The following is a 12,779-nucleotide window of genomic DNA, read 5'->3' on the forward strand; positions in this document are numbered from 1 at the left end:
CGTACAACATCAATGCTCGCTGGTGAACGCTCACTTCTTGGCCGTCCTGTTGGTTTCTTCTTGAGGGTAGAGCCAGTCTCTTCAAAGTCATTAATCCAACATTTTATCGCGTGTTTTGAAGAAACGGATCATGACGTCCTAAATTACAAAAGCGTCGAAGCTCTCTCTGTGCCGCTACCAAACTATCAATGTTTTTATAAAACATTTTTATGGCTAACGCACGCTTTTGTCCGTTCAATTGATCCACGATTACTGAAATGGCGGACTGTTTACTCGCTAACTTTCACGAACCCATAGTGCTGCCACCTGCCCATGGCTGTCACTATTCATTTCAAACATTCCCGTTACTCTGTGTCACCCTGTATTGTTTTACTCTTAGCTATGACTGTTTTACTAACTAAACAAATAAAATTAGCAGTAATGAATTACAAAGACAATTGAGGAAATTATGATTGTAAATTATTAGAAGGAGCTGGAGGGGAAAGAAAGAGGATGGAATAGGTTGCAGGAAGTTTGATGTTCTCTCTGCGAAGGCTGATTGGAGACGGGGATCCTGGAATGGAATATCGAGCACTAGCATCTTGTTTTGGCACTATCCTTCTCAGTGGTGATGATTTTCCAGATGGTGAGGATTCTCATTTAGTAATAAATCGTTAGCATTGGCTATTTTTATTTTAATGCATTATAAAACATTTCAGCACTATTCTCCAACCTCAGGTGTTGTGCGTATCATATTTCAGTTTTTATTTCGCGTGTCAAATAGCACTAATGCTGCTTTAATGCACCTGAGGACGAGGATAACCTAGGAAACATGTCGTGATGCTTCTAGAAATTTGAGAAACTGTGACCGATAATTCGTTCTTATTTTACTCTACTATCAGCTAAAATCAAGTCAAGATACGATCTACAGGAAATAGCAAGTTCATATTTATACCAGAAGGGAACTGGAATACGGCCAATACATTTGTAGTGTCTTGTTTCCAAATGTTCTTCAGAGAAAAAAGACTCTGCGCTATCAGCACTAACATTATTCGTTACCTGGAGTTACATATGTGACTAACCACTTTAATACTGTGAGTTCTGGAAGAGTGGATATGGCTGTTTATAGTTCAATCGACTTCCGGGAACGCTTTCTCCAGTAGTGTGCGGCCTGTGTTTCCCCATTGTTTCCCGACGACCGCGCAAGCGCTCCATCTTTCCTAACCTCAATGACAACGTTTAGGTGTGTGTCCAGTATGACGCTTCCGATATTTCTCCAAACAAACCAAGGAAGATATGAGGATACATGTTAAGGCGAATACTTTGCCTGTTCCCTGCGGCTTCATGATACTACACAGAATGAGAGGTATCTTGTTTTCTTTCTTCCCTAGTCGCCTTCTCCTTAACAGGTCTATTGACATATTGTTGAATAATTTGTGTGTCGTATCAGATATGTGACTGAAAAATTTGTACCATTAATACATTCAATGATTCAATCTCTCTCTCTCTCTCTCTCTCTCTCTCTCTCTCTCTCTCTCTGTGTGTGTGTGTGTGTGTGTGTGTGTGTGTGTGTGTGTGTGTGTGTGTGTGTGTCTGTGTGTCACGCATAAATACAAACACAAAAGAGTGCACAGTTCTGCAAGTAAGGAATGCAACACACTGTAGAGCAATTGTCATACCGATTTTATTGCTTATTCAATATTCATTTTACAAAGACAGGCATTGCCCTGTAGGAAAGTGGCACCACGATACCAATGCATGACAGGTAACAATCGCTACCAGACCCGACCTTACGTCGTACCCGATGGCTCCCCACACTATAGTGTAGGGAGTAACTCAGCTGTGCCTCTCCAATACATTTGCAGAATGTAAGCTCTCCCTAGGTCGCCACCATAGTCGACGACGATGCTCATCCGGATTACTGCAGAAACGCGATTCATTGGTGACGACAGTCCAATGCCATTAGTCAACAGTTCGTGCTTGCCGGTCATGGCACCACTCCAGACACATCCTTTTGTGTTGCGGTGTTATCGTAGCCCATGCATGGGGCAGTAATTCCCTACCCCGTTTCCTGCCGGTCCCCGACCAATGATGCGGAATGACACAAAATGTTGCAGGGAGTCCGCTGTGCCGACCCGTGTGGCCGAGCGGTTCTAGGCGCTTCAGTCTGGAACCGCGCGACCACTACGGACGCAGGTTCGAATCCTGCCTTGGGCATGGATGTATGTGATGTCCTTAGGTTAGTTAGGTTTAACTAGTTCTAAGTTCCATGGGACTGATGACCTCAGATGTTAAGTCCCATAATGTTCAGAGCCATTTTTGAGTCCACTGTTTGTTCTCGGATGGCAGGTGCCGTAAGGACACAAGTCGTATCAAGGAATATTTGACAGTAAGATTTTTCGATACAGATACAGATATCATTACATAAAATGTAAAAATTTGAATCTGTGCAAGATGAGCAAGCATTTCGTGTTTGAGTAATTTTCAAGGTACTCTTCTGTCACAGAAATTTTATACTGCATTGCAAAGCCCTCTTAGGATGTCAAACTCGAGTTTCCTTTGCCGTTGGCCTCTCTTGGTCAACTCTCTCTTTTTTTTTTTTTACCCTCAACGATATTAGGTTTCGAGGCCCCAGAAGATCTTTCTTTTTTTGCTCTGAACTCAGTTATTCAAAGCCGCTGCCTTGTAGAATAGAGTGTTGGATCACCAAAGGCTAAGGAGAGAAAATCCTGAAGAAAAAATCAGCGCAGTCTGCTGCCGTGCTAGATTAATGGTGCAGCAACACCAAAGGCTACGATATGCTGGGCATCCATAACAAAGGCTGCTGGGGCAAGCTAAGCTCCTACGCTGTGGTGAAAGCAGTCGGCCCAGGGAAAGGAAAATCTCGAAAATAAACACACCGACAGCCAGGTCAGCGACCTATTGGAGGTGTAATATGACTGCTCAGAATAGAGGTACTGTGCCTCGAAAACGACAGACTACAAATATGACGAACAAGATCAGGAACAGATTTAAGACATTGAAAAATAAAAAATATTCTGAGAATTGGAATATGAAACATGCACTACTGGCCATTAAAAATGCTACACCACGAAGATGACAAGTTACAGACGCGAAATGCAACCGACGGGAAGAAGATGCTGTGATATGCAAATGATTAGCTTCTCAGAGCATTCACACAAGGTTGGCGCCGATGGCGACACCTGCAACGTGCTGACATGTGGTAAGTTTCCAACCGATTCCTCATACACAAAGAGCAGTTGACCGGCATTGCCTGGAGAAACGTTGCTGCGATGCCTCGCGTAAGGAGGAGAAATGCGTACCGTCACGTTTCCGACTTTGATAAAGGTCGGATTGTAGACTATCGCGATTGCGGTTTATTGCATCGCGACATTGCTGCTCGCGTTGGTCGAGAAGCAATGACTGTTAACAGAATATGGCATCGGTGGGCTCAGGAGGCTAATACGGAACGCCGTACTGGATCCCAACGGCCTCGTATCAGTAGCAGTCGAGATGACAGGCATCTTATCCGCATGGCTGTAACGCATCGTGCAGCCACGTCTCGATCCCTGAGTCAACAGATGGGGACGTTTGCAAGACAACAACCATCTGCACGAACAGTTCGACGACTTCTGCAGCAGCATGGACTATCAGCTGGGAGACCATGGCTGTGGTTACCCTTGACGCTGCATCACAGACAGGAGCGCCTGCGATGGTGTACTCAACGACGAACCTGGGTGCACGAATGGCGAAACGTCATTTTTTCGGATGAATCCAGGTTCTGTTTACAGCATCATGATGGTCGCATCCGTGTTTGGCGGTATCGCGGTGCACGCATATTGGAAGCGTGTATTCGTCATCGCCATATTGGCGTATCACCCGGCGTGATGGTATGGGGTGCCATTGTTACACGTCTCGTTCACCGCTTGTTCGCACTGACGGCACTTTGAACAGTGGACGTTACATTTCGGATGTGTTACGACCCGTGGCTCTACCCTTCATTCGATCCCTGCGAAACCCTACATTTCAGCAGGATAATGCTCGACCGCATGTTGCGGGTCCTGTACGGGCCTTTCGGGATACAGAAAATGTTCGACTGCTGCCCTGGCCATGCCGGCCGCGGTGGTCTAGCGGTTCTAGGCACGAAGTCCGGAACCGCGCGACTGCTACGGTCGCAGGTTCGAATCCTGCCTCGGGCATGGATGTGTGTGATGTCCTTAGGTTAGTTACGTTTAAGTAGTTCTATGTTCTAGGGGACTGATGACCATAGATGTTAACTCCCATAGTGCTCAGCGCCATTTGAACCATCCCATAGTGCTCAGAGCCATTTGAACCATTTTTTTGCCCTGGCCAGTACATTCTCCAGATCTCTCACCAATTGAAAACGTCTGGTCAATGGTGGCCGAGCAACTGGCTCGTCACAATACGAACTGTGGTATCGTGTTGAAGCTGCATGGGCAGCTGTACCTGTACACGCAGTCCAAGCTCTGTTTGACTGAATGCCCAGGCGTATCAAGGTTCAAAGGGCTCTGAGCGCTATGGGACTTAACATCTATGGTCATCAGTCCCCTAGAACTTAGAACTACTTAAACCTAACCAACCTAAGGTCATCACACAACACCCAGCCATCACGAGGCAGAGAAAATCCCTGACCCCGCCGGGAATCGAACCCGGGAACCCGGGCGTGGGAAGCGAGAACGCTACCACACGACCACGAGATGCGGGCTGCGTATCAAGGCCGTTATTACGGCCAGAGGTGGTTGTTCTGGGTACTGATTTCTCAGCATCTACGCACCCAAATTGCGTGAAAATGAAATCACATGTCAGTTCTAGTATAATATATCTGTCCAATGAATACCCGTTTATCATCTGCATTTCTTCTTGGTGTAGCAATGTTAATGGCCAGTAATCTAATATTCTTTAATAGCGAAGATCTAGAGCTTATAGTACATCCCAGAGGATTGTAACCCTAGGAAAGAGAGAGAGAGAGAGAGAGAGAGAGAATCATGAGCAGTTACAAGAAGTTATCAGTCCGATATCTCCAAACGAACTTGAGCCTTAACGGGCAATTTTAATGCTCGTATTGGATATCGTGTCATCCCTGGAGTTAAACAGCGATTTAATATAGACTTTCTAAATGATAATGGTGAGATTATGATTAGCTGATGTTCAAGCAACGAACTGACTATAAATAATATCTTCTACGACCAATACACTTTTAATAACACAAGAGACCACGACACAAACATAATCGATTACAATGTTATGAAAAGGAATATCCATCCTCAGTCAGTTCTAGGTGTTAATACTTTAAACTCTGCGAAAATTGAAAGCGATCACAGCCTCTTCCCGGAAAAAATCGGATAGCATGTGGAAAGGAACAAGACAGCTAAAGAACTAACCTTAAAAGAAGAAAAATTTAATATAGAGTTATTAAGAAATGAATCTATTAAAATTTTGTATCAGAAAGGATTAGCAGAGAAAATAAAAGGGAAACCCATTAACGCAGAGGATAGCGTAGATCGGGCTTGGGAGAAAATTAAAGGAAGTATTGAAGCAGCAGCTCAAGAGGCACAATAAACAAGACTTAAAAGCCAGAAGAGGAAACGAACAGAACTCCATGATTTCGCAGAGAGATTAAGGAAATGTGCCTATTTAAAATATAAAACCCAAGAGTCTTATGACGATTAAAAAAGAAATCATAGTGACACAAAATCAATAGTGGATCGTTTTAAATAGGAACACTGGGAGAACGTTTCTAAATATTTAGAACGTAACTGTAGAAACAAATTTGGAGAATGAAACGACAGCAGAGAAAAAACTGAATTAAATTTTGACACTGAAACACACAAATGAGGAATCGTGAGTTAAATATTTGACAGAATCGTATAAACGTAAAAAATCACCAGAAAACAATGACAGATCAGAGATAAGTATACAAGTAAATGATGATGTAAATGTTTCACATACAGAAATAGAAGAAGCTGTAAGTCTGTTAAAAATATGAAGTCTCCAGGGAAAGACAGGATTCCCAATGAATTACTGAAGTATGGAGGGCAGCCAGTAAAGTAACAGTTATTTGAGGTGGTTAACAAAGCTAAAACTGGTAATAAAATTTCAGACGAATTGAAAAGTAGTATTACAATTCTGATGCACAAAAAAGAGATAAGAAAGGCTCATCCAGCCACAGTGAAATAAATCTACCGATTTCAGTTCTTAAACTGAATACGATATAAAATAAAGACCATTACAACTCTTGCAGAGGAGCAGTATGGCTTTACATCATGTAGGTCATGTGCAGATGCTGTATTCAGTCTTACACAGGTTGGAGAGAAGTCCACTGAATACAACAGAGCATCGTATCTTCGTTTGATTGATTTACAGAAGACTTTCGATAGAATACAGCTAACAATTGTTTTAAACCTCCACTACAATAAACGGATTCCTTCCAACTTAAAACAATTGAAGACATTTATTCTGTCAACTATATCCAGGTGAGTAGTAGTTCCAGGTTAACTAGCTGCATAGCACTTAATAATAGTGTTAGAAAAGGTGATTCTTTGAGCCCACTACTTTTTAATATAGTCATGGGCGAGGTAGCGGTTTTAGAATGAGGGCAAAGAAATACGAGGGCGGTTCAGAAAGTAACCTCCGATTGGTCACAGTGCGGGTTGTGGGGGGAGTAGCGACGCCATCTGTGCGTTCACGCACTCAACAAGTCAGTCGGCATCAAGCCGTGGTCGAGTGAACGTCGTACCTGCGCTAGTTTAGTTTTTGTGGCAGTTTGAAATGTGTGCTGCAATAGAAAACCCCGCCAAATGTGAAGTGCGTGCTGTCATAAGGTTTTTTACAGCCAAGCGATATTCTGTAGCAGCTATTCATCGTGAGCTTTGTGCCGTGTACGGACCAAGAGTTATGAGTGAAGGAGTTGTCCGTGAATGGGTACGTTTATTTAAAAGTGGACGAGAAAACGTTCATGATGAAGAGAGGAGTGGTAGACCATCATTGGTGACTGACGAACTCGTTCAGACAGTTGATGCAAAAGTTCGTGAAAATCGACGTTTCTCAATGTCGGAGTTGTCTACTGGTTTTCCACAGATTTCTAAGACTCTCTTGTACGAGATAGTGACAGCAAGATTGGGTTACCGTAAAATCTGTGCACGATGGGTGCCCAAAATTCTTACTGACCACCACAAAACTCAAAGAATGGCCTCTGCATTAGACTTTCTGTCACATTATGAGGACGAAGGAGAACCATTGTTAAACAGAATCGTGACCGGTGACGAAACCTGGATTAAGTACGTGAACCCTGAGACAAAAGAACAATCAAAGATGTGGGCACATTCAAATTCGCCTACGAAACCAAGAAAAGCCTCACAAGATTTTTCTGCCAGAAAACTGATGGCAACGGTGTTTTGGGATGCCAAAGGGGTGTTGTTGGTTGAATTCATGGAACGTGGTACGACCATTAATCAAGACGTGTACTGTGAAACAATAAAAAAAGTTACGACGGGCTATACAGAACAAACGCCGTGGTATGCTGACTTCCGGTATCGTTTTTTTGCACGATAACGCCCGTCCTCACTCTGCTCGCAGAACAACGGCCCTTCTTGAGTCCTTCAAGTGGGACGTTATCAACCATCCACCTTACAGCCCAGACCTGGCGCCAAGTGAGTATCACCTCTTCATGCATTTGAAGAAATGGCTCGGGTCACAGCGGTTTGATGATGACGAAGAGCTCAAAGATGCGGTCACAGGCTGGCTCCAGGCACAAGTGGGTGATTTTTATGCAGAAGGAATTTCAAAGCTTGTGAAGAGATACGATAAGTGCCTCAATCGCTATGGAGACTATGTAGAAAAATAGTGCAAAGATGTAGTTGTAAGATGTATATATTAAAATATTTTTATTTAACTTGGTGTATTTTTTTAAATCAACCGGAGGTTACTTTCTGAACGGCCCTCGTAAAAATTATTTGTTATGCTGACTGTGCTGTTTTGCTGCCAAACACTGAAGATAACCTGCAGGAACTTCTACATATATCTGACGTGGCAGCCAAAAACCTAAGTATGGTCACATCCACTCAATAATCCAAACGTATGATGACATCTGTGGAACCAATTGGAAGCAAAGTGGAAATAAATGGAAAAATTATGCAACTGATAACTACATTTAAGTATCTTTGTATTGAGTTGTCCAGCAATGAAAAATGTCGAAAACGATATTAGAGAACAAGTGAAAAACCACATAAAGTGACAGGGTGTTTAAATGATACTATTTGGAAAAACAAGCATATAGTAAAAGATGCAATGGTAAGAATATAAAAAACAATAGTCAGACCAGTTATGACATACGCAGCTGAGATAAGACCGGAAACAACGGAAATGAAAATTCTGCGAAGGATTACAGGGAAAACACTGAGAGATAAAGGCAGAAGTGGAAGCATTAGAGAAGGATGTAAAGTGGACTCCATTAACGAGTGAGTATATAAGAAAAACCATTAGTGGAACGAACCCATAGACAGGAGGACGAAGGGAAGATTGTGAAAATTGTAGGATATAAATTAGCAGCTGGTAAAAGAAATGTTGGCCGTCCAAGGAGAAGATGGCGTGACACCCTCAGTGTAGATTGAGGGGTACAGAGGAAACAGGCTTTAGCCTAGGAAGAAAAGAAAAAGAAGAGAAGAAGAATGCAACTCAAATTACTTGTAATAATTCTATTAACGTCAATATGACATCGATCATGATGAGTCTCTATTCTCGTTTAATTCGTTGCGTACCGGAGTTATCAATTTTTTCGCCTTTATTTTCAAACACGTGTCTTCGAACGAAGTCAGCGTGAAGTGCTGCACTCCACACTGTTAGAATTTCAAATTCAAGAAATCATTCTTCACTTTTTTATGGTAAGAATCGCTCACACTTCCCACGTTTTCCAGCAATTACCTACATTATTCAACATTATTCAGTTTGTCTTGCTTAAAAAAAGGAGGAAAAAGCTGTGCACTACAACTGACTAGCCTCATACTAGAGAAAAGGAAGGTATTCGAACAAACATAAAAACGAATTTTAAATGAACATACCGCCATTTGAGTGTTTATTTAATGACGAACCAGATTTCGGCCTTTTATGTGGAAGCACGTCATCTTTAATAAAATTATGTTCCTTTTGATGTATAAAAAATGAACACATATCCTTGAGAATAATAGTGAACTGTAATGGTAGGAAACGTAGTATTAGAAGTGGGTATTAGAGGAGGGGGAGGCTTAAATATATAACAGCTGTGATATGCCTGAATATTGATCCACAGGTCTTCGACACATGGTGAAACGCAATACACAATGCATATTTGTTTCCACACTGTCTCTGATGCTCTCAGGTCGTTTTTCGACGTAGTTCTAGATATTATAATTCATTTACTTCATTATTTGTCTTCTTGCAGAAGAATATTTTTGGACTTGTCATGTCGTTGAACTATAAGAGCTGAAGTACGACAGCAATAAAATCGATAATCTTAATCGCAACAATTTTGAAAAATAAATAATTATATAAAATCTTCTGCAAATTACTGTACGACATTGCAGTGCCTGCATTATTCCGAATTACGATGCGAAGTTCCTTCGGCCATCCATGCATGTCGAAAGGAACAAGCACCGCATCAACTACAGCCTTTATGAAATACGTGACATGTATTCGCAACTGCGTGTATGAACAACCATCAGCTGTATAATGGAATGATGACAGTGAAAATTTGTGCCATATCGGGATTTGAGCCTGGATTTCCCGCTTAGATTGAGTGGTCGCCTTACCATTTGGTTATCCGATGCTGACACAAGGCCAACTTCCATAAGCTGATAACCATGTGTCTACATCTTGTACATCCGTTATGTATTTTCCCGTACAGGTGAGACATTTTACTTGAAAGACGCTTGCCCGGTGTTGACGGAAAAATACGATGTTGCAGACATCGAACAAGCGACTTTCAAGTAAGAGGTCTCACCTATATGGGAATATACGTAACGGATGTACAAGTTATGGACACATGGTTGCCAACATACGAAACTTTGTATCTTGCCGTGAGTCGTGCTCGGATAGCGATCGCTCACTATAAGCGGAAAATCTGGGTTCGAGTCCCGGTCCTGCAAAAATTTTCACTGTCGTCATTCCATTATATAGCTGATGGTCGTCCATATTCACAACTGCAAATACATTTCATGTATCCTGTAAGTTGTGTTCCACAGCTCTAAAGAAAGATATTTATGTATACGTACCACCAAAAAGCTTGTATAAAACTTCATACTGCTGCAAGTAGATCTGACTATTTCGCCGTCAAGTAGCATGTATTAAACTTAAAATGATATGTACCACATGCGCACTATTGCAACAACATCAGCTGCAAGATGCGACGGCATGTCCAGTGTTGATGCCGAGCAGTGCATACAGACTGTCGTGGCCAGCAGCGTGCATCTATGCATCGTGCTACTGAAGCAGCTATCGTCACCCTCCGTAAACATCATGCAACAAATAGTGTGCAAGTATTGAGCAAACACAATGATGATTGTATAAGCATTGTATTCATTACACTGAATCGTATCACATAACACTGATCAACCAACAAATGTATTTTCTCAAATATGATAAAGATAAAACGTCAAAGAGTAAATAGCTTTTTCAATCTTGCTCTACACATTCTTCCTCAGGGTTCGAGCTATCTCCAAAATAAGCATGGCTGAGTTGTACCTAATGCAGAATAAAATATGTAGAAATTAGTAAACTACAGGAAAAACACAGTTTACATTCGTTGCTGGAAGATAGAGTATAACTAAGAGTACTAGCATAAATGGACATGTGAACAGGGGTGGATGTGTGATAGACAAAGAAACGTGATAAAACACAACTAACGAAGAAAAGGGGAAAAAATTTGTCTGTGAAGTGAAGGAAGGAAGAAGCGACGATTGAAGCATTTCCCGTATTTGATTAACTTCTAATGGTTGGGATTCACCGTCATGTAATTTTTCTTAAAAGACATCATAGTCGCCATTGACTGTATGAAATATTTATTATTACTATTGCAATTTCGGCCTTAGGGCCATTTCCAAGTAACACTGCAAAAGTTACATTCTGTCAGAATATAAGACTATGTACTCATGTCAGAGAGTCTTTTATTCTGACGGAATGTAACTTTTGCAGTGTTACTTGAAAATGGCCCTAAGGCCGAATTTGCAATGGTAGTAATAAATATTTCATACAGTCAACGGCGACTATGACGTCTTTTAAGAAAAACTTTCCATATTGTTTGACAGCAGGAAAACTGGCCATACGCGTTAAATTTTGGGGAACTGTTGTGAGGGGCCACAACGAAGTGCTTCTGCTTATTTTTTAAAGTAACAGATCACTGAATTATACACAGAGCGCAGGACAACTTATTCTAGATGCGGACGGGAGCAACTGAGAGGTTTGCGAATGTTTTTTGTTTTGTGAACGGGCATAGCTAGAATAATACACAAGTGAGACCTAGCGTTAGTCAAATAGACGGATGTTGCAGATGTGACGCACACAAGCACTCGTGATTGGTTCTGTCTCGTCTTCTCACTGCACATAACGTGTTAGACTACATCGCAATAGAGGAGGTTCGGTAGAACGGGTGACTGAACAAGTTTAGATTCCACACCTGTAGTTTATAGTTAACTGATGGCAATAACATAAATATTAGGTACAGAAAAATTTTATTTGACGACATATTCAAAAGTTTAGATTCCACAAAGCCACGTGTTCATAAATGTGCGTAAAATGTCGACTCCGCTAATAATTATTAGTTTTATCATTGACATACCTTACTTGAAATCCCTCATCAGCTTCGTTCTAAAGAAAATTTTCTTTTCTTTCAAAACTGCGTATTTAAGAAATCTCTTTATTCAATATTATTTTTACAGTAAGAACTAAAATGCAATCTTTTAAAAATTACAGTCTTATTATTATGTAGCCCCATTGCTCCCTGCGTTGAAAAATGTCGACTGTTACTATGAAATCGTGTTAGTTAAGGAAGTATTTAAAATTCAAAATTTCATTTTCTTATGTATTTTAGACAGGTTTTAAAAACAACTGCGAAAAATATACGTGTGCATAATTTCGATTAGAACTTCACTGGAGAGCCATTTTTTAAATGGAGAGCAAATAGCTAAGTGAAATGAGTTCATTTCCAACTGTGTAAATGTGTATGCTTTAAAATACTACGACTGTTCTGAAAAAGAATTATTTTCAAAGTGTTTTTACGAACCATCGACCTGGTGTATTCATTTGTGACATAAATGAAATCAGAATAAATTCCACACGTCTAAACCGGCATTTTTATTATTATCACAGATTGATATTGTTAATTTGGGTACTTACGCAGGATCTGAGACCGTAACAGGATATAACATATACCATGGGAATCCTTTATTCACATCAAGACAGTTTCGACGCAAGTAAAAAATTCTTAAAACTGTACGCAATCTGATCAGTAGTAAGTAGATTAATACAGGGTGTGTCCACATTCCGCCTTTATGACGCCTGGGACACTTTCAGTGAGGTATCTGAATGTCTTTGGAGGAATGACAACCCATTCTTCCTCGAGAGCCGAAATCAGAGAGGACAGCAATGCTGGACGCTGGCGTCGCAGCGAAGTCGACTTTGTAACTCATCTCAAATGTGCTCCATTGGGTTCAGGTCGTAACTCTGCTCAGGCCAGTCCATTTGAAGAATGTTACGGCCCACAATTCGTTGTCTCACTGATGTTGCTGTATGACGCAGTGCAAGCTGTTACA

This window comes from Schistocerca piceifrons, chromosome 2 (assembly GCF_021461385.2).
Source record: "Schistocerca piceifrons isolate TAMUIC-IGC-003096 chromosome 2, iqSchPice1.1, whole genome shotgun sequence".
Classification (NCBI taxonomy): domain Eukaryota; kingdom Metazoa; phylum Arthropoda; class Insecta; order Orthoptera; family Acrididae; genus Schistocerca; species Schistocerca piceifrons.